The sequence below is a fragment of the Mustela putorius genome, unplaced genomic scaffold (genome assembly GCF_011764305.1).
Source record: "Mustela putorius furo isolate JIRA1106 unplaced genomic scaffold, ASM1176430v1.1 tig00001419_pilon_pilon_pilon, whole genome shotgun sequence".
NCBI lineage: Eukaryota > Metazoa > Chordata > Mammalia > Carnivora > Mustelidae > Mustela > Mustela putorius.
The window spans coordinates 1,538,789-1,561,307 of record NW_025421736.1 but is presented as its reverse complement, the minus strand read 5'-3'; the positions used below and the strand labels follow the sequence as shown (position 1 = coordinate 1,561,307).

Here is a 22,519-nt window from a genome sequence, read left to right as displayed (position 1 = left end):
CTGGCTTGGTGTGGAGACACGGCCAGCCTCACTGCCTCCCCCACGCGGTCTGTCCTCGCCCCCTGCGACCAGGTCGTTCTGTCCCTACTGTGTCAGACTGTCCCCACGCCGGGGGGCCCAGGGGCCGGACAGAACCAGCCTGAAGGCGTCCACCCAGAAGTCAGCTCAGAGCCCCATGGGGTGGTTGGTCACGTCTCGTTGCTGGGATGGCGGGGGGCTCCGGCAGGAGCACGGGTTAGGACCCCCCACAGCCGCTGAAGCCTCTATAGGGAGCGGGAGCAGGGAAGGACGCGGTCCTCAAGGTCTGCTCCGGCTCTGGGGACTGCGTGGTGGCCGTCCGGAGCAGAGGCCCCGACCCTGAAACCCCCGAGGGCACCCCAGTCCCTCCCAGAGCCCGCTGAGGGGCCCCCTGCGTACCCTCTGTCCCAGTAGCCGAGACCCGCCTGGGTCCCATGGCTGCTGTCCCGAGGGGACGGACTGCAGGACGGGGAAGGGTTCTGGGGCCGCTCTCTGAGGTCCCTTTTTCAAGGTAAGTTCCTCAAGGCCCACGCACGGTGGTGTGAGCCACGGGAGCTGGTGCCTGCGTCCACAGGCTTGGGTGCCGGGACCCCGCAGCTCTCAGCCAGCCCAGCAGCGGCCTCTGCTTGCCCGGCTGACCGTCACCCCAGTCCCGGCTCTTCCGTGCCCTCCATGTAGAACCCGAGCCCCGAAGTGGGTTGGGATCTCCTGGCCTTGCTTTCCCGCCTCTGCGTCTTGGGAATGTCCAGTCAGGCAGGTCTGGGGCCCACAGGGAAGGATCTGGCAAGCCCGGCGGACATCTGAGTGTCCTTACTGGGTCACGCAAGATGGGGGCTGCGGGAGCTGGGGAGGGGGAGAACCTGCCCGCTTCCTCCTTCCTCGTGGGTCAGTCTGTGCAGGGGAGCCCCGGCAGGCCGTCCAGACGCATGTCCAGGGGACCTGGCTCCTGTGGCTGCCGAGGAAAAGCATGACCCGGGCCCCTCGGGGGCTTGTTCTGAGGACGGGTCGTCTGTCTGTGGGGGTCAGGCGGGTTTGTGTGGGCAGCAGCGCAGGCAGGACCCACAGGCACCGGCCAAGTGCCGCTCTCAGCCAACAGGCCGGGGAGGCCACAGGGAGCCTTGTGCCGCCCAGCAGCCGCCCAGGCCATGTCCGTCTACGCCCAGCACGGAAGCAGCCGGTCAGCTGGGCCTTGCACCTCTGATGTGTGTGGGGGTCACCGGCTCGTGACCTGCCACCTACCGGCTGGCTCTCAGGGGCCTGGGGGGCTTCTGGCGTGTGTTGTCCCTTCCAGGCGCATCCAGGAGGTAGCTTACCTTTCTGGATCTTTCCGGGTCTTTCTGTGTGCTGTACCCAAAAGTCAGAGAGCTGGGAACAAGCAGATCCTAGACAGCCAGCCCCTGTCCCCGCCCCTGGGAGCTGCGGGTCAGTGCGTGGATTCCCCGCTGGGCCCATGGCAGCCCTGAGGGCGGGACGTGCCTGTGACAGGGCCTGGGGCAGGAGGGCTGGGGAGGCTCCACACCACCCCACCTCAGTGGCCCTGGGGTGTGGCTGTGGGGTCAGACCTGCACTCCGGGCCCCGAGCCCGGTGCTGGGGGCCAGCCCGCTGGAGGACTGACCCCACAGGCCCAGGAGCTCAGGACCCTTGCCTTGGTCTGGCTGCTGTGAAAACCACAGCTGGCAGTGGGCGGCAGACGTGGTCTGTCTGCCTGCGGGGCCAACCCCCCTCAAACCCTGGGTCTGGTTTAGCACAAGCCCACGGGTCCTTTAGCTCTGAAGCTGGATTCTCCCATCTGCCTGTTTGGGGGAGCCCACCTGGGGGGCCGCTGGTCCTCGGGCAGATGCCCCTGTGGGCCCGGTGTGGGCAGGACACCTGCTAGGCCCAGGGCCAGTCCGCAAAAGGGCTCGCTCTCGGCGCTCCTCGCCCCTCACAGGGGTGCACGCCTGGGGCCAGGCGCCCCTGGCCATGTGGAGGGCTTGTGCTCTGGATCTGGGCTGGCGCATCCCGCTGAGGGGCCGCGTGGTGATGCTGGAGGCCGGGGCCACCCCAGGGGTCTGCAGACGCGTCTCTGGCTCGGACAGCGGCCCTGGCATGTGGTGGCCATTCACAAAGCTTTCTTCAAAGCTCACTCAGGCTCTCGACCCAAACACCAAATACTTGGAGCGTGTGATCCCGTCTTCAGGACGGAAGCTCCGTCCCATCACCGACGTTGGTCAGCACCACCATGTCCTGTTTCACCACGAATAGGTTTCCTGTGAGATGGCCTTGGAGTGCCCTTGTGGCTGCTTGGCCACGTGACGGCCCATGCCCCTTCAGCGGCCACAGTCATGTCTGAAGGGCTGTCCCCCACCCTGCTCCACTGTGCGAGGGCCAGGCCGCTCACGTCTCTGTGCCCGGCAGCACCCGGCGGCGGGCACGGGCCTGACGGGCCCCTGCCCATCCCCCCACCCCCCCACCCCCCCACCCCCCGCTCAGGGCTGACATAAGAACGTGCGATAATGAATTGTGCCATCACCTGTGTGGAGCCCGGGAACGTGCTGACGCGTGCGTTTCCGAGAACGCTCCTTCTCGGAGGTCAGGTCCTCACCCCATTAGTGGGCCGTGAAATTAATTTGCTGGGTCGTGACCCACATTTAAGAGAAAGAAGAAGAAATTAAGTAAAAATATCAGAGAATGTCGTGTCCTGAGGGGGAATCCGGCTGAGCAAAGCTCCTGCGTGCACGGGGCCGCCCGCGGGACGCGGTGACGGCTGCAGGTTATGGTGAATCGCGGGGAAGCCACGGTCCTGGGGAACTCGGGGAAGATCCAGCACCCGCGCGGGATTTCCGGCTCTGCTTCCACCCTGGGTTGGTCCCGTGGACGCCAGTCGGCGCCAGGAAAGGAGACATGAGGGATGCTGCAGGCTGACCCTCGGGGCGACAGCGCCCTCCCATGACATCCCCAGAGGTGGTCTCCCCCGAGCTCCACAGTCCGCTGATGGCGCCCAGCCTGGGTCCACCCTGCAAGCGAAGTGCCCTCCTGCCCTCCCTACGCCGCGCGCGTCCCCAGATGCTAGAGGCTGAGCTCACAAGGGGCACGTGCTGGCGGCCACCGTGATGCCGCAGTCGGGAGCCGCTCCACCACACGTGCGCACGCATACGTTTTGCTGGGCGCCCGATGGGACCTGCTGTCCTGTCTCCCCAGTCAGAATGGACCAGCCAGACGGGAACCCATCTTCCCTGGGAGCTGTTACGCGACACCTTGAATTCTGTCCTGTGCGAACGGCCCGTTGTGGGCCTGAGGACTTCTCACTGGGGTGTCCGTCTGGCTCTCTCCAGGACCCGGGATTTCCTGGGAACTCACTTCCCCCAACAATTCCACGAGCAGGCTCTGAACCAGTGGCACAGCCGCCCCCGCCCGAGCACGTCTGTGCCCAGCTGTCCGGGGTGGGGGGCGCCAGTGAAGGTGTGAGCAGCGACAGGGCGTCTCTGTCGGATGACGCTGGGAGGGGACGCCCGGCCCAGCCTGACGGTCCCAGAGGTCGGCGCTCGCTGCAGACCTGATCACACGGCAGATGAGCCCCCGGGTGGGTTATGTTCTCTGTGGTCCTGTTGGGCTCTGCCGACGGGCGTCTCCTGCGGTACCAAGTGTCTGGTCCTGGGTGTGAGCTAGCGCAGGCCAGGCCAGGCCACCCAGCTCTGCCGCCCAGGATGACTCGCCGTGTCCACACTGCCCAGTTACCCATGAGGTCTCTGCATTCCTGCATCCCAGGTGTACCCCTGAGGGCCTGGCGTGTGCCAGATCTGGACCCTCTGAGCAGCCCATGGGAGCGGCACGTGGGCCTCTGCTCTGGGGACACCTGGAGCGTGTGGTTCCTGACTCCACCAGCCAGACACCGTTTAGGGTTCCTTGGGCCAGGCACCTGCCCGGCGTGGACAGCAGGAGGAGGGTACACGTAGCCCTGAGCCCTGGACCCCGGCTCTGAGCCCCACACACCGGCGTGGAGATTCTTGTAAGACCATTTGTAGAAACTCAGCAGTGCTTGTCCTGGGTGCCCAGTTGAAAGAACACACATAGTTGCTTCCTGCTTTTGCCCCCTGACGCCTGTGTAAAGTGACAGGGAGACGGAGAGGAGGAGAGGCAGAGTGCGCGGGAGAGGAAGCGGCAGAAGCGGACGCTCTTGGTGGGCGAGCTCGTCGGGGCACCGTGCTCAGGTCCCCGGCAGTGAGGAGCAGCTCCTCTGGGTGTCCTGGAGGTCAGACGAGCCCTCCCAGCCCTCCCAGCTGGCCCCGTGGCAGACAGACCTACCGGGGGCTCACACAGCGAGAGGAGCAAGTCTGGACACCCTGGACCCCGTCATGCTGACCACAGGCATGGAGGCGACATCCTGGAGACCCAAGTCCTGAGGCACGCAGGCCCTCAGCTCTGGGAGGGGACGCTGCGGCTTCTTTCTGGGGATGCGCCCTGTGAGGCTCCGGCGGCCCCACCCCTGATCCCGCACCTGAAGGCTCACAGGGGCAGACGTCCGTTCTCGTTGGCTGAAGCCACAGTATGCCAGGGCCATGCTCTGAGGCTCTGCGGGGTGTCCGTCCAGCCTTGTCCTGCCTCTGGGGCTCCAGGCGCTCCGGAGCATGTGGCCGCATCCCCCAATGTGTGCGTCCGTCGTCACAGGGCCATCTGACCACGAGAGCCGGACCTTGTGAAGACGCCCTGTTACCCAGGCTCTTCCCACCTCAAGGATGATTCCGGGTCACAAACTTGATCCCATCTTTAATTCCAAATGACATTTCCAAAAATGGAGAGTTCTGGGTGGATATGACTTTGGAGACCTGACCCATCCCCGCACTAATTTACCAAGCTTAAGGCTGAAATCCTGGGTCACTGCGGTTTGGGGCCTGAGGACCTTTCTGGGAAGCCCACCAACTGCCCACCAGCTCCTCACGTCATGCCCACCACCGTGGACGCAGCAAAGTGACGACAATGACCAAAGGCCACCGCCCAACCATGAGCAGGGGAAACCGGAGGAACGGGGTGCTGGAGACAGTGGGGGAGGCCCCGCAGAGCAGGGTCCTAAAGCTGGCTGGCGGCCCGCGGGATCAGAGGCTGGTCAGGAAGTGAGGCAGGGACAGCATGCCCACGGGGCGCCAGGCCCCGGCCTTGAACCTTCCTCCCTTGGAGGTGCGTCTGGCTCTGGGCCCCTGAGCCCCACGTAGGGGTGTGGTCACCCCACAGCCGCCATGCTCCGGTACAAGGCACCCCTGATAACCTGCCCCGAGCCCAGCCGGGCTGCCCATGACGCAGTGGTGACCTGTCACCCGCAAACGCCCAAGCCCCAAGTTTGTGTGAAGAGGAGAGTCATGGCCACGCCAGGACGCGGACGTGGATGCTAAGAAGATCAAGAATATGTATCATTTTATGAGAACGGGACACAGTGTGTGCACCGCGCGCACACGTACTCGTGGGATCACGCACGCGTGAGAGTGTGTGCTCACGTACACCAGCGTGAGTGTGTAACCGGTTCTGGAAACAATCCGGGAGAACGAGGAAGTCTCAGCCAAGGAGTCGATTTTTCCAGAGAAGGAGGATTAAACAAGACTAGAAGATCGGTTCAGGAATTCTGAAGAATGCAAGGTTCAAAAGTAGAGAAACGCAGAGAATAGATGATCAAAGAACTTAAACCCCGAATTCCCAGAGCTCCCAGATGTGGGCTTCCACGGGCGCGACCACCAAGGGTGGGGTGAGCGCAGGTCCGTCCGTGGCCGCGAGCACAGGGCTGCAGGGGGGAAGGCGCCCTCTCAACCCAGATGGACAAAGGGGTCACGGACAAAGATTCAGACCAAGCACGTCTGATGTTCAGCCGAGCCCCTCGAAGCCCGAGGTCAGCCGTGCCGGGTCATCCCGAACCTGGAACTCGGGATTCCGTCAGGGGAGGAGGGAGATGACCAGCCTGGAATCCAAAGACTTCAGGGACGGTCCCTGGGCTCAGGGAGCGTGTCTGTGGATAGCAGGGCCCCCTCTGTGCTGGGCGCTCCCCTGGGCTGGGAATGAGTGCTCCGTGTCCAGCACGAAGCCCCGGGAGCCCCTGGCACAGCCCGCTACAGTGGTCGGTCCCCAGGCTTTGGGCTGACTGGGCATTTGCTCCCCAGGGATTCACCCACACCTGTTCTGTGGGCCAGCATTTGTGGGGCAGCACATTTGCCCCTGGGCAGGCCCCAGGCCCCCTGATGGTCACAAACCTGGCTCACATAGGTGATTGGGGCAGCTTCTCCCGGGGGTAACAGTAGGTCAGAACTGGTCAGAGACAGTCAGGAGAGAGACGGGTGCACACAGAGCCCGTCCTGGGGCCAGCTTCCTAGAGAGCCTGGCTTCTCAGGAATCCCAGGGTCCAGGTCATCTCTGGGATTGAGGCACGACCTTGGGACGTATGGAAGAAGCCGGCGTCCATTTAGCCTGCCCTGGGGGCCGTGGGCCACTGGTGGAGGGACAGTGAGCTTTGCTTTGGTGAGGCCGGTTGGCGCCACGGGTGTGCGGTCACTCTGACGCGGACAGATGGCAGATAAGAAGCTGTGGCTGTTGGGGAGGGAGTGCGGGGTCTGCGGTGACTGAGGGGACTGCACAGCCACTGGCGTGACACGGAGACGATGAGGGGCACAGACAGTCACTCCAGGAGGTGCACGTGTAGGCACAAGTGTGTTCAAGGTCAGAGGGAGGCCAGCGTGGCCGAGCTCCCGGCGCCCGTGCGGGCAGCTTGGAGCCCCCACTGGGGAGGGCGTGGCAGTGGCCATGGAGGCAAGTTGGGGAGCACCCTAGTAGGCGAAATCCACCACTAAGTGGCCCCCCTGTTCTCAGGAAAGGGGTTCCTGGTCCTCCCGGTCCCCTCCTGCAGGACCTCCCACAGCCTTGCTGACACTGGCAGCCTTGGGGGCCTCTGCGGTTCCAAGTCCCCCGTGTTCTCTCTCCCCGTGAGTCCGCTTCCGCTGTCTGCTGCTGGGAACACACCTCCCTCCGCACTCACGGCTGCCAGCGGCTCCTTCACTCCCGAACTCTGGGACTCCTGGGAGCGTCGGGCACAGCAGGTCCCATCCCCAAATACGGGGCTCCCAGCTGGGACCCCGGGCAGCTGGACTCTCCCATCACACCAGCTGGCGAGTTCTGAGTGACGCCCAGGCTCTGGGCATGGCTCCGTGGGCCCGTCCCCAGCGTGAAGCAGCAGGCGGCTCGGGCGTTTCAGCAGCCCCGGGCCCCAGGGCACTGCAGACCCGCCGCCAGCTGCGAGCTCCTGCCCACGGGATGATTGGGACGCCAGCCAGGAGCGCAGTGCCTCCTGGAGGTGCTCGGGGGCCCTGGGTTTGTCTCTGATCTCCAATGAGCCATCCCCGCAATCAGAAGCTTTTATTACACAGCCGAGTCTCAGCTGCCGTTTTGCGGCTCGTTCTGAAAACCAATGAAAGAAAAACGATTCTGGGCCGCAGGGGAGATGGTGTGGGGCATCCTGGCCGGAGGCCATGGCTGGGTGCCGTGTGGCGGGTCTCCCCGTGTCTCTGTTGGGAACAGGGAGACAGTGGTCCCTGGGGCTCCGGTGGGGTTGCCGTCAGCCGGCCAGGAAGCGTCCCAGGCCCCAGCAGAACCCCACACCCCCCGAGCTCTGCCTCGAGAGCCTTCCTGGCAGGCCCAGCCTCGGGGGGCGGCTCACTGGTCACGTTCCCCTCCCGGGGTCTCCACCGCCGTGGTAGACTGGTGTAGACTGGGCTTGCCCCAGGATGGCCTCCTAGAAACGCACCCTCAGCCTTGGTGCTGCCCCAGTCCCAGAATGCCAAGACAGAGGCATAGCACAGAAAGGACTATCGGTTAATGTGGGTCTGTGTATCTGGGGAGCAGATTGGATGGTCTCACCTCAGCCCCTGTCTGGGGACTTGGGATGCAGGTGAGGACCCCCAGCAGGCGCTCAGGAAAGGGGCCTCACGGTAGGAGGTGGACCAAAGGTGGGGTACAGGAGACAAGCCTGGGGCCTAGGAAACCCCTCATTGTTCAGGAAGGGACGAGGGCCCCGTCGGATCACCCCAGTCCAGCTGCTGCCGTGTGAGCAGCTCCTGCCTTGGACACTGGGTCCCAGCGGAGGGAGTGACCACTCCTGGGACACCACTGCACATCTCAGCACCAGAGCGAGAGGGGTCGCAGATTTACCTCTAAAGGACAAACGGTGGGGCGCCTGGTGGCTCAGTGGGTTAAGTCTCTGCCTTCGGCTCAGGTCATGATCTCGGGGTCCTGGGATTGAGTCCCGCATCGGGCTCTCTGCTCAGCAGGGAGTCTGCTTCCTCCTCTCTCTCTCTGCCTGCCTCTGCCTACTTGTGATCTCTGCCTCTCAAATAAATAAATAAAATCTTTTTAAAAAATAAAGGAGAAAAGGGGTTTTCTGCAGATTTTCTGGCTGATTCCGTGGGCAGGGGCCTGTGGCTGAGCCCCTCCTGCCCCGCAGGCGCCCATAGGGATGTGCTTTTGTACCCATTTGGTGGGGGCTCCCAAAGACAAAAGGCTTCTCTCAGGTTTGTAGAATTGGCATCCAGGAAGACTGGGGCTGGTTGGCGGGGACCCACCCCGACGCAGCGCAGGCCTGCACTGGCTGGTTCTCCTGCACGAACAGCGAAAAGCGGCGAGTCGGTACTGTGGACCCGGTCTGCGATCCGTGCTATGTTCTCCGAGCCACGCTCCCCGTCACCACGGCGGTGGCTGGACGTTTCGGTAAATTCCCTGTGTGAGCACAGACATGTGCGGCCGGCGTGGCATCGGCGGGGACCGTGAGCTGTGACATTCTTCACGTCCCTGGCAGAAATGAGCCCGAAACAGAACGCCGGTTTGACGGAGCCCGCGTGGTTTCCGTGGGCCCTTTGGGTTAGGGCTGGGAGCTCCTCTCGGCAGCGGCGTCGTGTCCATCCACATTTTCGTTAGAGAAGTTGTTCTTTGAATCGTTCCAAGTACATAATGGCAAATGGTTGAATTGGGAGGGAACATGCGCCCCAGCGACGCCGGGTCCTGGGCCAAGCCCGCCGCCTGGGGATGGAGTGTTGCTGACGCCGGAGACAGGACATCATCCTGCCCAGCAGACCACACTGGGGTCCCGGACAGGGACACGCCCCCGTGTGGGGCCCAGGAGGCCGAGTCCCGCCATCCCCTTGGTCTGGCGTGGGCAACTGGGTCACATGGTCCGCGCTCCCTTCTCTCCCCTCCCCCAATGCTGTTCCCGCCACCCCCATCCTTCCTGGTTCCACGTTGGATGCTGGGGACGCAAGGGTTGAAGCGTCCACAGCCCCCAGCTCTCCGCGCACCAGCGGGCACCCAGCAAGGCTCCCCGGAGACAGCGCGGGGTGCCAGGTGCGCTGTCACCATCAGTGACAGCTCAGATGTGACTTCAAAAGTATTTGCTGAATCAGCGGAAGAGAAGGCCCACCCCTGGAGGCTCTGGCCAGGCACCGGCGTCCCACAGCAGCTCCTCGTGCCGCGGGGGTTGGGGGGTGCTCAGGAATCCAAAAAGGTCGAATGGCCCCAGACCTCAGCAGTCCTGAGGGAAGGCCCGGACGGCGCGCACCCCCATGGGGGCCCGTCGGAGAGCGACCCGCTGAACGGGGTCCCCGTTCTGGACGAGCGGACGGGCTGCCGCCTCCACACCGCCCATCTCCGCCAGCCCGTCGTGGACCTCCCCTGCCCCGTCCGCGGCCAGGAGCGTTTCTGTTGCACCACCAGTCCAGGGGGGTCCCTGTGATCCCGCGAACGTGAGGCGGTCACCGTGCCGGCAGTGAGGGAGAGAGAGGATGGAGAAAGTTCCGAGGGATCCCGAGTTCCCAGAGGAGCTGTCAGAGCTCATTCTGTTCTGAGTCCAGGTTTCATGAGCTTATCAGGCAGAAATACTGGCAAAGTGGTCAAAAACATGTTTTTTCCTATTTGTTTAATAAGTCTTTATGATCTCCCAGATGAAATTGCTCGGGGCTGTGTTTCTCTGTGGAGGACGGAGGCGAGCGGCCCCCGACAGCGCCGTGGAAAGGGTCACGTAAGCGGGAAGCTGGTCAGTGCACGCGAGGCGGGAGCTGCCCAGCCGAGCTCCTCTCCGTCCAGCGCAGTGCTGTGCCCCACACGACGGGGGCCGGTGGTCGTCCGCACGACCCAGGTCCCGGAGGGCCCCTCATGCCCCCGGATCTGGGCACGCCGGTGCTCGGCCCAGCTCCGCCACCCAGACAGCACCTCTCAGGATGGGGGGCCCCTTCCTGGCAGTGTCTGCACACAGCACGGGGAAGGGGCTATAGCATGAGGCAGGGATGCTTCTTCTAGACAAGTCTTTACAGATGGAATTGAAGGATCTGAGTCTCAACTCAAATGACTTTAAATGTCAAGTCCCCATTAGACCTGAGAGGTACTGGGTGACGTAGGTTCTGAGTCATAGGGATGCCGCGTCACCATCTGGCCCCAGGCCCCCTCACGCCCCCCGAGCCAGAACACAGAGTCCAGGCTTGCCAGGGGCTGCGTGGACACCCCTGCCGCGCCCCCCTCTAGGGCTGCCATCTCCACTTTCTGCGTGGGCTTGTGTCCCCTGCCCACAGGGTGACAGCTGTGGTGCATACCTGGGTAGCCTCAGTTTCCTTATCCATGCCTCCCCACTGCCCCGCTGGCCTCACGGGTCCTTGGGTCAGTGGGAAGGGGAAAGAACAGCATATGAAAGACCCAGGGAGTCTGTGAGGGGAGAAGTGCTGCTGTTTTCTTTGTGGGCCACCTTCTAGAACACTCCGTATGGCTCACACCCCCAGGGCTGCACCGGGAGGAAGCCCTCCCCGTGGTCTTCCCCCTAACCCTAACCCCAGAGCTGGCTGTCTGGCTGCATCTCACATGTCACAGCCCGTGTGACATGTTTTCCCAGAACCGGATGCGTTGGGGAAATAGTGTCGCTCCTCCCCACAACCATGGCCACCCGCCCCCCGACAGGGTCCTCCTCCCCACAACCACGGCCGTCCCCTGCATGACCAAACAAGCTGGACCGACCCTTGGAGGACAGAGGATCAGTCTGGTCCTTCCACCAAGTCTGTAAAGACGTGGCCCGGCTTTCTGGATGCATACGGTGGCCGACTTCTTATGCCATCAGCACAGCCTCTGCCCAGCTTCCCATTCCAGGTATTTTGGGAAGTGAGAACAACTAGCATCACACTGTGACTCCGTGAATAGAAGCACGTGCTGAGGTCTGGTCACATCCCCGTGGGCACGTCACGAGTGGGTGGGAGGCAACTTCGTGGCATGTCTCTGCCCAACCATCTGAACCCCTTGATGATAGAGTCCTCCTCAGGTGCAGACGGAGGCTGAGGCTTCCTCCTCGCTCCTGGGCCTGACCATGGGGCCCGGACACTGCTGCACTGACCGAGAAGGCAGCAGCAGAGGTGGGGTCTGGCCAGCAGGAGCTCTTCCTGTCCCACTGCAAGGATCGGCTCCCAGCAGCGTGGCAGGAGAGGAGGTGGTGGGCGGAGGTGAGCCTCATGGGAAGGGGCAGAGTCCACAGCAAGAGCCCCTTGGAGCGGGGGCAGAAGGAAGCAGCAAGACCACTGGGGCACACAGGGGCCACTCGGTCCTCCATTCTCAAGAGAATGTACAGGCAAGACAGAGTCCCTGACCTCCCAAGGAGGATGAGATACTCTTGGGAGCCGCCCCCCACTTAAGAGCCTGTTGGGGGTCACATGAAGACTCTGGGTCTCTGCACTTCCAGACCTTCTAGGCCAGGCAGGAGCCGACACGAAGGATGAAGACTTGCTCACTGCTGGGCCCGCTGGCTCATCCCAGCCCCCGACAGGCCTCTGCCCGTTTAAAGGGGATTAAAAAAGCATCAGAGCCAAAGTTCAAACATGAGCCTGTGGGAAAATAGACGCTGTGGAAAGGAATACTTTCTAAAGGATTAAAAGCCAAGTTAGCTCTTAAAAGTCCTCAGCTGTACACAGAGGAGACTTCTGGAGAACATCTGCTTGTTTGTGTCAGAGAGCTCCAAGGAGCTGCAACTCCTGTGACCCAGGAGCTAGGAGCCACAGAGGAAGGACAGTCTGGGGCAAAAGCAAGCATCCAAGGTTTGCTACGTGACCTGGAGCATAAGCACGAAGACACCTAAAATACGAGTGCAAGCGAGATATGTACGGGAGGCAGCAAACACAGGACTTGTCCCTGCAGGAAAGCCGTGCAGTGACATGGGCGGTCCTCAGCCGAGGGCCGGTTCATTGGAGAAAGCAAAGAAATGGAGTCAGAGAGAAAAAGTCGGTAGATGTGGAGGATGGAGGGCAGATCCCTAATTTAGAAAGCGGGTGCTCCAGAGATGAAACCACCGTGACCAGGAGGGGACAGAAGGGGACGGATAATCAGGTTAGGATGGAAATAGGACCAGAAAGAAAATCCCCAACTAGAAACAAGACAACACTATCATGACCCACACACCCCATGGGCGTGTTTGAATTGAAAGAATGAAAGGAAGCTGCCCCGTAACCATCCATTAAATTGGGAAGATGAGACTCAGACAAGAGGAGGGTCCACAGAAGCTACGGCGGCATGGGCCAGCCTCTGGACCAGAAGGCCAGGACGGATCACAGCCAGGGACTGGGCTGAAAAATACATTCACAACTTCAATCCTAGTTTTAGTTGTTTTTCACACCAAGGGACTCAAGAACACGGTTTTGAATTTGCAGGGATTTAGAATGTGTACCACCCACAAAGCTTTCCTGCAAAAAATGAAGGATGATCTCAAGCCAATCAAAGAAATAAAAATCAGGGGCTGATGATGGGAAAGGTCATAGATAAGAAGAATCGTGGTAACTATTGATACCAAGAAATACACAGAGCTGATGTGAATGTTGTTCCCATGATACAACACGAAATCCACGGCGTATGATGTAATATACTATGTTTACTGTGAGAAACAATTTCTGTGTAATAGCAAACTGACTTGTAATTTCTGGCTAAATTAGAAAAGGGTGGGGGGGTGGGCAGCTGCCGAGTAAGAAAAGAGCCACTTAATGTCCGTCTGTGCCATAGAGGGAGCCGTAATGACTCAAGTCATTAGACAAACGGTATAATCATTAAGAGTGCATTAGGTTAACAGAAAGGCCACCATGAATGGGAGCGAGAACACGATTTCCTCAAACCATGGCAGGAGGGAAAGCAGGGGAAATGTCATGTGTGTGCGTGAAGAAATGACCCGCGAAAGCAGCATGACCAGAAATCAGGATGGGGCATGCTGCTTACGATGGAACCACCATACCCGTGGTGACAATAAACGTACACGGGTTAATCTCCCCAGCTCAGAGGCAGAGACTGTTGAAATCAGGCTTCTAAGGTGATCAAATGTACATTGCCTTCTAAAGGCACGTCTAACAAACTAAAAGTGTTAAAGCAAAGAATAAACGAAGGTGCACCAGGCCAAGGAGAGGAAAAGGAAATCAGTAGGTAAAATGATTAGGTTGGGACACGTCATATACTGATACACGTAAGATCACAAGAGTATATGTGATTATGGACACATACTGATACATTGCAGTTCAAAGCAATGAACATGTCACAGAAACCTTTACGCATGGATGCACTACATTTCTATAAAGCAAGCCCAACTGCAAATTAACAAAATGACCAGGAACACAATTTTTAGTTCAAAATTTAAACAACCTTTTAATCTGCATTAAGGTCAAGTAAAAAGCCACCAAAAGCAACAATTTATAAAACCAGGAAGCAGATCTTCTGAATAATAAAAATTTCATGACTGAATTTGCAGCTACATATTGAGCATTTTAACAAAGGAACAGGCTGCTTCTAATTCCCCATCATGCATGAAATCCGTGCAGAAGAATCCGTAATCCAGGTTGTGAGCTGAACTTGCACAGAAGAGAAATGGGGCAACCTTCTTTTCCAGTCATGTTACATCTATTTAAAGTGTTGCAAAATAATAATAATAAGAAGAAGAAGAACCCTATCCCCAGTACTTCCCACAGTGTTTTGGCCAGGGCAGGCCGTGAAAGGTGAAAGACGGTGTGTAGTCAAGCTCATGCAGCCATGCTCAGGGCCTGAGGTCAGTCTGTGGGTGAAGCACCTGTCACCTAACTCTCTGTGCCTCACCATCAACATCTGGGAAATGGGCAGAACGGCGCTCCTCATTTGAGCAGTAACCTCCGAGCAGAGCCGGCGGGGCCCAGATGGCCGAGTCCACGTGTCCTTGCTGTCGAATCACATTCCGCATGTTCTGAGGCTGACGGCGGGGTGTTTGCAGACACAGTGAAGTACTCGTGTCTTTAAAGAACTTTATTTTTAAATCAGGAAGAATGAAAATAACCTAACTTATAGAGAAGCCACCCTCGAGAGGAGAAAGAGGCTAAACGTGAAACAGGAATATTAGTGAATTTTTTTTAAGATTTTATTTATTTATTTATTTATTTATTTGAAAGAGAGGGAGAGAGAGTGCACCCATGCATCCAGGGTTGGGGAGGGGCCGGCGGGGAGAGAATCTGAAGCAGACTCTGGGCTGAGCACAGAGCCTGACACGGGGCTTGATCCCATGACCCTGAGATCACGATCTGATCCAAAACCAAAGTCAGATGCCACCCAGGGGCCACCCAGGCGCCCCATCAATGAACTTTTAAAAGATAGACATGGGAAGTGATCCTTCACTGTGTAACTGGCAAAACCACAAAGACGCACTCTGACCTCTGTCATGCGCAAATTTTTTGTTAGAAAATAAATCTGATAGGAAGGAATGAAAACCAGCCAGTGTTGGGGTCTCAGATCATTCAAGAGTGCATACACAGCTTGGGTACTAATCACCACGTCTGTAGGGTTTCAGTACTTATATGATTTCCTGGGGTGCAAATCACCACCATAACCAAGGAGTAGAAAGACATTAACATCCACCAGTAGAAATCCCGGACAGAGATGGCTTACCAGGCACGGTCTTGAAAACATTAACGTGCACGTGTCCTTTCCCCAAATACTGGGAAACTGCCCAGTTCGTTTTAGGGGCTAATGAAACCCTGATGCTGGAAATCTCCCCAAGGGTAGGAGAGCGCACCTGGAACCACTGTGTTCTGGGAAGACTCAGTCTGCAGTATAGGTCTGGCACCGTGCTGGGCACTGGACTGGTTCAGCAAAGTGCCCGTGAGGCCCTCATGTACTCTGCATTGCTTTGAGGTTGTGGATACGTCAGGAGATCCCTGCTCCCTGGAATGTGCAGGCATGACTGGGACACATGTCACCTGTCCCTAACATCAAGCAACAGTGTGCTGAGTCCTGTGGTCCTTTGACGCAACACAAAAGTAGATTTATGTAAGAAAGAAAAATATGTTGTTAATATTTTAGAATCAGGAAGGATGACCAAGCCCAAAGGATGATCAGATAGAAATGTGCTGTCAATAAGCAGATGCTGAAAAGGCACTGGGCAAGTACCACACTGGTTCCTAAGGAAAACACCAAACCAACCACAGCATCAGGACCAGCAGAGCTCCAGGCTAATCTGGAGGAGACGGCAGGCCTGGAGCCTCTTGTCCACCTGAAATGAACGCCAGCATGGCTCTTAGAGCTGGACCCCTGCCCTGTGCCCATCAGGACTGGGGCTGGCAGTAAGTGCAGGCCTGCAGTCTCCATGATGACCTTCTGGAAGATCTGGCAGATGCAATCACCTCATTATTCGGTATGAGAAAATGCAATGTTTATTACTCACTGATGAGGTAATCAGGTGCTTCCAGAATTCTGCAGGAGCCACTGAGGTGCCTTGGAAACTAATTGAAGAACTTATTAAATTGGACAAATTATGAATACAGAAGGTTCTCTACTTGTGTTAGCCCTAAGTTTTCATAGACACAGACAAGTTGTGGTCTAGATCAGAGGTCAGCAAATCGTGGTCAAATCCGGCCCGCGACCTATTTTTATAAATAAAGCTTTATTGGAACACAGCCTTGTTTCACTCAGATGCTCCAGGACTGCCTCTGTGCCGAGGGGCCAGAGCCAGGTAGTCGCAGGAGAGACCTTACAAAGCTGAAACTTGCACTGCTCGGGCCTTTCCAGCGTGAGTGTGCCGACCCCACGAGGCCGACGCAGGTCCTCCGAGCCTGCCTGCCGGGGCGAGGAATCAGCAGGCAGAGGAGCGTGTCCTTTAGGAAGTGAAAACCAGCGAGCTTGCAGGCAGACTCGAGGAAGAAACCTGCCTACCGGGCCAGGAGGAGAGGCTCGGCACAAGTCAGTTGTGTTCTCCTTTCCGGGCAAATAGGTTTCAGAAGAGTCATGGTTTCGTTAAAATATGTAAGTAAAATAAACCCGAGTAAACACGAGGGGAGGCAAGGTCTCTGCGAAACGCAGCAGGAAACGTATGAACTTGAAGTAACTTCTGTAAGAGGCTGGTCTCCTGTGTACAGATGATGGCAGAGTCTTACCGGGAGAAGTTTAAAGAGATTGGAATAAATACGCCAAGAGCTGCCACGTATTTGGTTAAAGTCCACGCATGCCCGAACCCTGTGCGGTTGTCTGTTCTTTCAGATATAATTTTTAGATTTAATACAGTTTCAGTCCAGTCCCTGATGAAGTTACGCACATCACACGTGATTTTCCATTTTAGCTGGGCGTGTAGACCCGTCCCAGTGTAGGAAGGCTTTGGGACAGAGGTCACCCCGGTGCCCACGTCCCACTGGTGTGCGCCTGGGTGTGCAGGGGAAGCTTGTGAGTGGCTGAGCCCCAGGATGCCCCCCACCAGGTACCCGCCTTGTCTTTGACACAGGGACGGAGTTTGTCCAAGTCCCAAGGACACACTTAAAACCTGAGAAAATTTGGTCTTCCTCCTGTGACTTTCTGCCCCACGGAGCAGACCACGTGGCCCTGAGGGGAACCCTGGCATCGGGGCGAGGGGACCGTGGGCTGCACGGACTGGTGGGGAAGGGACGGGTCCCCAGCGGCAGGTGGGGGGAGACAGGCTTCATATTTGGGGACAGCTCAAGCCGGAGTGTTACCGCTCACCTCACGGCACCCCAGACTCCCGGGAGGTAGTGGACCGCGTGACGGCGCCCGACTGTGGGACAGCCGGAGGAAGTCTGGTGTGGGCCGGGGACAGGGGTGTGTCCTAGTAAATCCAGAACAGCCGGGGACACCCGGCCCCTGGTGACATGTGCTCAGCTACCGTGGACGCGTGTGGCACAGATTCACGGGTCATGCCCACATCCGCCCGTGAGCTGCGGGCTGCCGTCGCCCACGTCTCCGAGGAGGACACGGAGCCACAGAGGGGCCGAGTCATGTTCCGTGTCAGCCATGGCTGGTTGCCAAACCACGTGGGCGAGGGACGGCACGTGACGGAGATGAGTATAGCCCGTGAGAGATGAGTATAGCCCACAGATAGAGCGTTCCTAAAACCCCAAATAGGAATAACCAAGGAAAGTAGGAAGAGACGCGGTCGGGCAGCGGTGGCCGACGCACGAAGGTGCGTCTGCGTCGTTTGCTTGAACCCCGTCCACTGTCATTCCGAGGCCTCACGAGGGGTCGGGGAGAAGTGCACCCGCCCGTCTTTCTGGAACGTGCTCAGGGGATAGGCGTCAAGAGAAGCAGAAATACACGCCCAGGCCCCCGGAGGGCAGGGGGCAGTCGTTCCAGAGTGAAACGCGGAGTCAGGGCACAAGCCGCCCTCGCTGTCCCGCGGGACCGTGGGTGTCCGGCCGCGAGCCATGGAAGCCCACGTGTGCTCGCAGAAGACCGCAGCCGGGAGCAAAGCCGCCGGCAGGTGGGAGCGGCCCAGAGCCCACCCGCGGACGAACGGTCGGCAAACTGTGGTCCAGCCGGTCCCGGGCCGTCGTTCAGCCAGAGGACAGGCCTTCCATGGGCCACATTATGGACCAGCCCAGGATGCGTCAGGCCCAAGAAGCCTGACACAAAAGCCACGTGCGGTGTGACTCATGTGCAGCAAGCATTGAGAAGAGGCAGATCGTGGAGGCAGGACATCTGCTGAGGGCCGAGGGGGCCGGCGGAGTGCGGCAGTGACCGCTGACGTCTGGGGCGGCTCCTTGGAGCGAGTCTTCCACATGGGCCGTGGCGTTGGCCCCACAACGGCGTGGTCTTCACGCTCTGAAGGTGTGAGTGTGTGGCGCGCCTGCCGGATCCCAGTGAAGCCGCCACGAGCCGACAGGAAGATGGACGTGTCCCTGGGACCAGTCCTCCGGCCGGTCCCCCGGCTCCTGGACGGACAGTGCCGTAGGCACTGCCTGGTCCCGCTCGGAGGCCCAGACCTGGCCATGCAGAGGTGACCCCCCCAGCCTGAGTGGACCCAGGAGGGAGACCTGGGAAGGGGTCTGATCCTGAGCTCCCGAGCATGCTGGCCGCCCTCGCCACTGCGGACGGCACGCTGTCGCCGGAGCGTATCTGCTCTGTGAGGTGTAGCTCCCGCCCACTCTGTCATCTCCGTGTCCCCTTGATCCCACCGCCTGTGAACGTGGGCCATAGGTCTGCTGCGGGCGGCAGGGGGCTGAGGCCGGCTGCTCTGATGCTGCCAGAGGCCTGGCCCTGGATTAGCACAGGCGAGGGACGGACTTCAAAGCTGGCACTGCCTTGGCGCGAGGACAGAGGATCAAATCTGGCAGCAAAGCTTTCTCGCGGTTGTCAGCGTGCCCTTTGGAAACGCCGCCTGGCAGCCGGGCTTTGGGGAGGGGGAATGCCAGTCCATCCTTCCGCAGGTAGAGGGCTGGAGGGGACCCACCGTGGCACCGGGACACTTCGCTGGAGAAGCCGGGCAGCACGTGGCAGGATGTCCCGGGGGTCCCAGCGTCCCACCGACAGGGCAGAGCCGTCACCTCCCAGAATCCTGTGTCCACAGCATAGAGTCCGGGGACAGTCCGTCAGACTCCCCAGCAGAGCAAACAGAGCTGGTGGCTTCTGGGGGGTTCTGGGGCCCAGAACCCGGCTCAGGGTGGAGGGCCTCACCCTCCAGCTAGATGCTAAGTGGGGGTTTCCTCTGAGAGCAGAGCTGGTGTTTGAAGGACCCTCTGTGCCTGGGGAAGGGGGCTGTCACCGTGCAACCCCGAGGGGCCCACACACGGTCACAAGCACCAGGCTCTTCCCTCTGGCTCTGCCCAGCCCGGAGAGGCCGGTGCTTGTGGTGGAGGCCAGGAGGGGGCTTACAATGTCGCAGGAAATCAAGGACCTTCCCTGAACGTTACCGTGGCTTTTTAGATGGCGGTGTGACTCTCGGTAGGGACGGGCACGCCTCAAGCGTGCAGCTGCACAGTGGTGACATCGTGACCTGCGTGAACTTCCCCGGGTCACAGTGGAGCCTCGCAGGCCCGTGCGGTCCCCGTGAGAGCCGTCCTTCTGTCTCCACAGTTCCGGACCCGTGAGGCAGGAAGGGCGGGCACGACTCTGCCGTCCCTGCTCTGGGGAGGGTCCCATCCCTTGCCACTCCCAGCGGGAGACGTGCGGACCCCCGAGTTGCAGGAGAAGGGGCCCCGGCCGATGGGGGTGAGCACACACCGCCGCCCGGACGTTGTCCGCGCGGAGCCCTTTATTAAGCAGAGCAGGACTGACACGGGGATCCTGACAACGGGGCACCCACGCTCCCCAAACATGCTGTTTTAAGGAGAATTCACGAGCTCAGCTGGTCCGTAGGGCGCCTTGGTTTTCCGTGCTGCATAACGAGTCACTGAGAACAGTGACGAGGACGGCACACGTGTGTCCTCTCCCCGCTCTGTGGCCGGAAGCCCGGCGGGTGCGCCCAGGGCCTCACGGGGCTCCCAGGTACACGCCAGGTGTGGGCGGGGCAGGGTTTCCCGCAGCTCAGGGAAGAGTCCGTTGTCTGTGGCCATCGGCTGGGGGCCGCTCCCAGCGCCCTGCATCCCCTCCAGCCCTTGTCCCGTGACTTGCAGGACCCTCTGATGGGGTCCCACCGATGGCTTCTCCACGGCTTTCTCACAGGGACACCGTCCCTGAGTTCTGCTTCCCATTGGTTAAAAGTGGAGTAAGAACTTGAAGGTCTTTACGACGCCAGACGCAGGATCCTTCTGGACCTTCAGAGCCTCTTCCTCCGCGTCCCATGCGGCGTCCTGTGGGCCTGCGACCCGGGCTGTGTGCTGGCCGCCCAGCCTGGCCGGGGAGCGAGCCACCTGGAGGCTCGGAGGGCTCAGGCCCTGTGGGAGCGATTCCCCGGGATGAGGGCGGCCCCGGCTGACGGCGGGAATTCTCAGTGAGAACGGGCTGCCCTGGCAGACGCCGTCCCCGGTGAGGTCCCTTCCTCTGAGACCGGAGAGACCAGCTTCCTGTCCCCTCGGGCGGCCCTGTGGACCCACAGGACCCCGGACAGCAGCGTGGCCGCACAGGAGCATGTCGCGCCAAAAACGGGGCCCCGCGATCCTCCCCAGCTCACCGGCGGCAGCCAGCCGGTCTTCACACCTCACTCCTGGGCGGCGGCGACACGGCTCGGCCGATCCATTTTCACGTTCCCATTTAGTGGATGCAGAAACTGAGCCTGTGGGGAGCAGAGCACCTTTCCGGAGTCCGCACGAGCAGGACTAGCTCCGACCACATTCTTTATAAAACCCCACATCTTACAAGTAACGATATTTGGGCAGGAGGTGGCCGTTCCTGGGCTGTGCTCTGCAGGAAGGGGACGGGAGAGGGCTCCGGTGGAGCCGGTTCTGGGTGAGGACCTGCCTGGGACGCTCGAGGGGGAGGAAGGGAGCTCTGGGCCTCGTGGCACAGAAGGGCTGCACAGCTGGTGCCGGCCTGTGCTCCCCTGAGGTCCTGGCTAGAGCCGCCGGCCGCTTGCCCCCAGGATGCGCGTGTCCAGGGACTGCGTCCCCGTGGCCGGGCTTAGTGCATCCCACGGGGTGACGTGGGCAGCTCTCTGCAGCGGCTCAGATGCAACAGATGACGCATGCCAATGCCTCAGAGGGACGCTCAAGGACACAGGTTGAGCCGCGGAGGAGGGGCTTGTGGTGGCTCCGCCCACGGCCCGGGCTTCCCGCCCAGCTCCCTGCTCTGTTCTCCCGTCTCCGTGCCCCCCTCTCGGGCCTTCTCTGTGGCATCTGCAGGCACACCGCCCTTCACGCCCCTGCGTGCGCTCATCCCTCATCCCTGCGGCTGCTGTCCGTGCCCGCGGCAGGTGAGGCCGGAACCAGCCAGCGCAGGGGACCTGCCCCGCTCCTGTCCTGGGACCGCCCGGTGTGCTGTGCGATTGGGAGTCTGAGACCCAGTGAGCCCCGGCCCTCGTGTGCCCCGCGGGCGGCCCCTCCGCCTCTCACTAGGTCCTCACCCGCTCCGCAAGGGGCCCGTCTCACGCCCGATCTGCCCCCGCCCCGGGGATGGTGGGTGGCGCACGGGCCTTGTGGACGGGGCTGTGGGCCCTGGGGTCAGCCGGCCACTCCCGCTGGCACCTCAGGCCCGTCGGTACTCTGGGCTGACGACAACAGCAGCGTCTGGAGGCTCACGCCGGGCACCGGGGTTGACTGTGCTGCTCACCAGGAGGAAGGAATCGCGGTGAGGCCATGACAGGGACGGGTGACCCCGCCGGGTGAGCTCAGCACCTTGTCTGGGCTGCCCTGTGCACCAGGCCCTGCCACTCCCTCCCCGAGGCACCGTGTGGCCTTTGCAGGAACAGCTCCAGGAAGGCCCAGCCAGCACTGGCCAACGGTTGGCAGCCCGGGACACGCTCCCCAGAGCTGACAGGCCTGCCGTGTGTCACATGTTCTCACAGCCGGCAGCCCTGGTTTGGGAGACGTTTCACAGAGGACGGGGGCCCAGCACCTGGCCCTGGGGGCTGTGGGCTCCAGCGGGTGAGCTGCTTGTCTCTGTGTCTACTAAGTGCTCTGGAAGCACCAGGGGCAGAACGTGAGCCCTCAAGGCCCCTGAGGAGCGGTGGCCTGGCTTTGGCCCCAGGACGCGGGGAGGGGGGTGCGGGTCCAAACTCATTCTTGGGCTGGAGCAGGAGGGACCTTCCGAGCCTGTCCTCTGACGGCACTGGGAAGGCCACCTGCTCCTACCCGCACGGCCCTCCTGCCTCCCGGGCCAGCACTGGAGCCTCGTCCCCAGGAGAGGCCGGGACCTCACGTCCCCTGTGACCCCCCCACAAGCACTCTGCTGCGTGAGCCCAGGACGCAGCGAGTCACAGGCCTAGAGGACGGACGGACCGGGGAGTGGAAGCAGCGAACAAACGCGGGGAGCTTCGAGCTCACCCCTCGCCCGCCCAGACGCCCCTGCCCAGATGTCTGAGGGGAGAGTGTGCACAGGGCGCGCCTGAGACCGTGGCCTCGTCCACTCTTCCTCGTGGACCGGTCGCACAGCCGCAGGGACGGTCCTGGGGAAGAGACCACACAGATGGCGGACTCGGGGGGGATGACAGCAGCCTTTCCAGAAGCTCCTCCTGCTTGTGTCTTTATCTTCCCCATGGCAACGGCTCTCGTTGTCCCGAGCCTATCAGCACGGGCTGCTGCCGGCACGGCTCACGGAGCCCATGTGTCTGCTGTTTATCAGGACCTTTTGTTCTGGACTCTCGATCCGGAACACCGCGCT

The 22,519-nt window shown here is 60.5% G+C and overlaps 1 protein-coding gene across 2 annotated transcripts in view; it reads left to right on the top strand.

Annotated features, from left to right (window-relative positions):
* The window catches only part of TAFA5 (TAFA chemokine like family member 5), a 169,113-nt gene that overhangs the window by 144,444 nt on the left and 2,150 nt on the right, over positions 1 to 22,519 (top strand). The window lies entirely within an intron of this gene.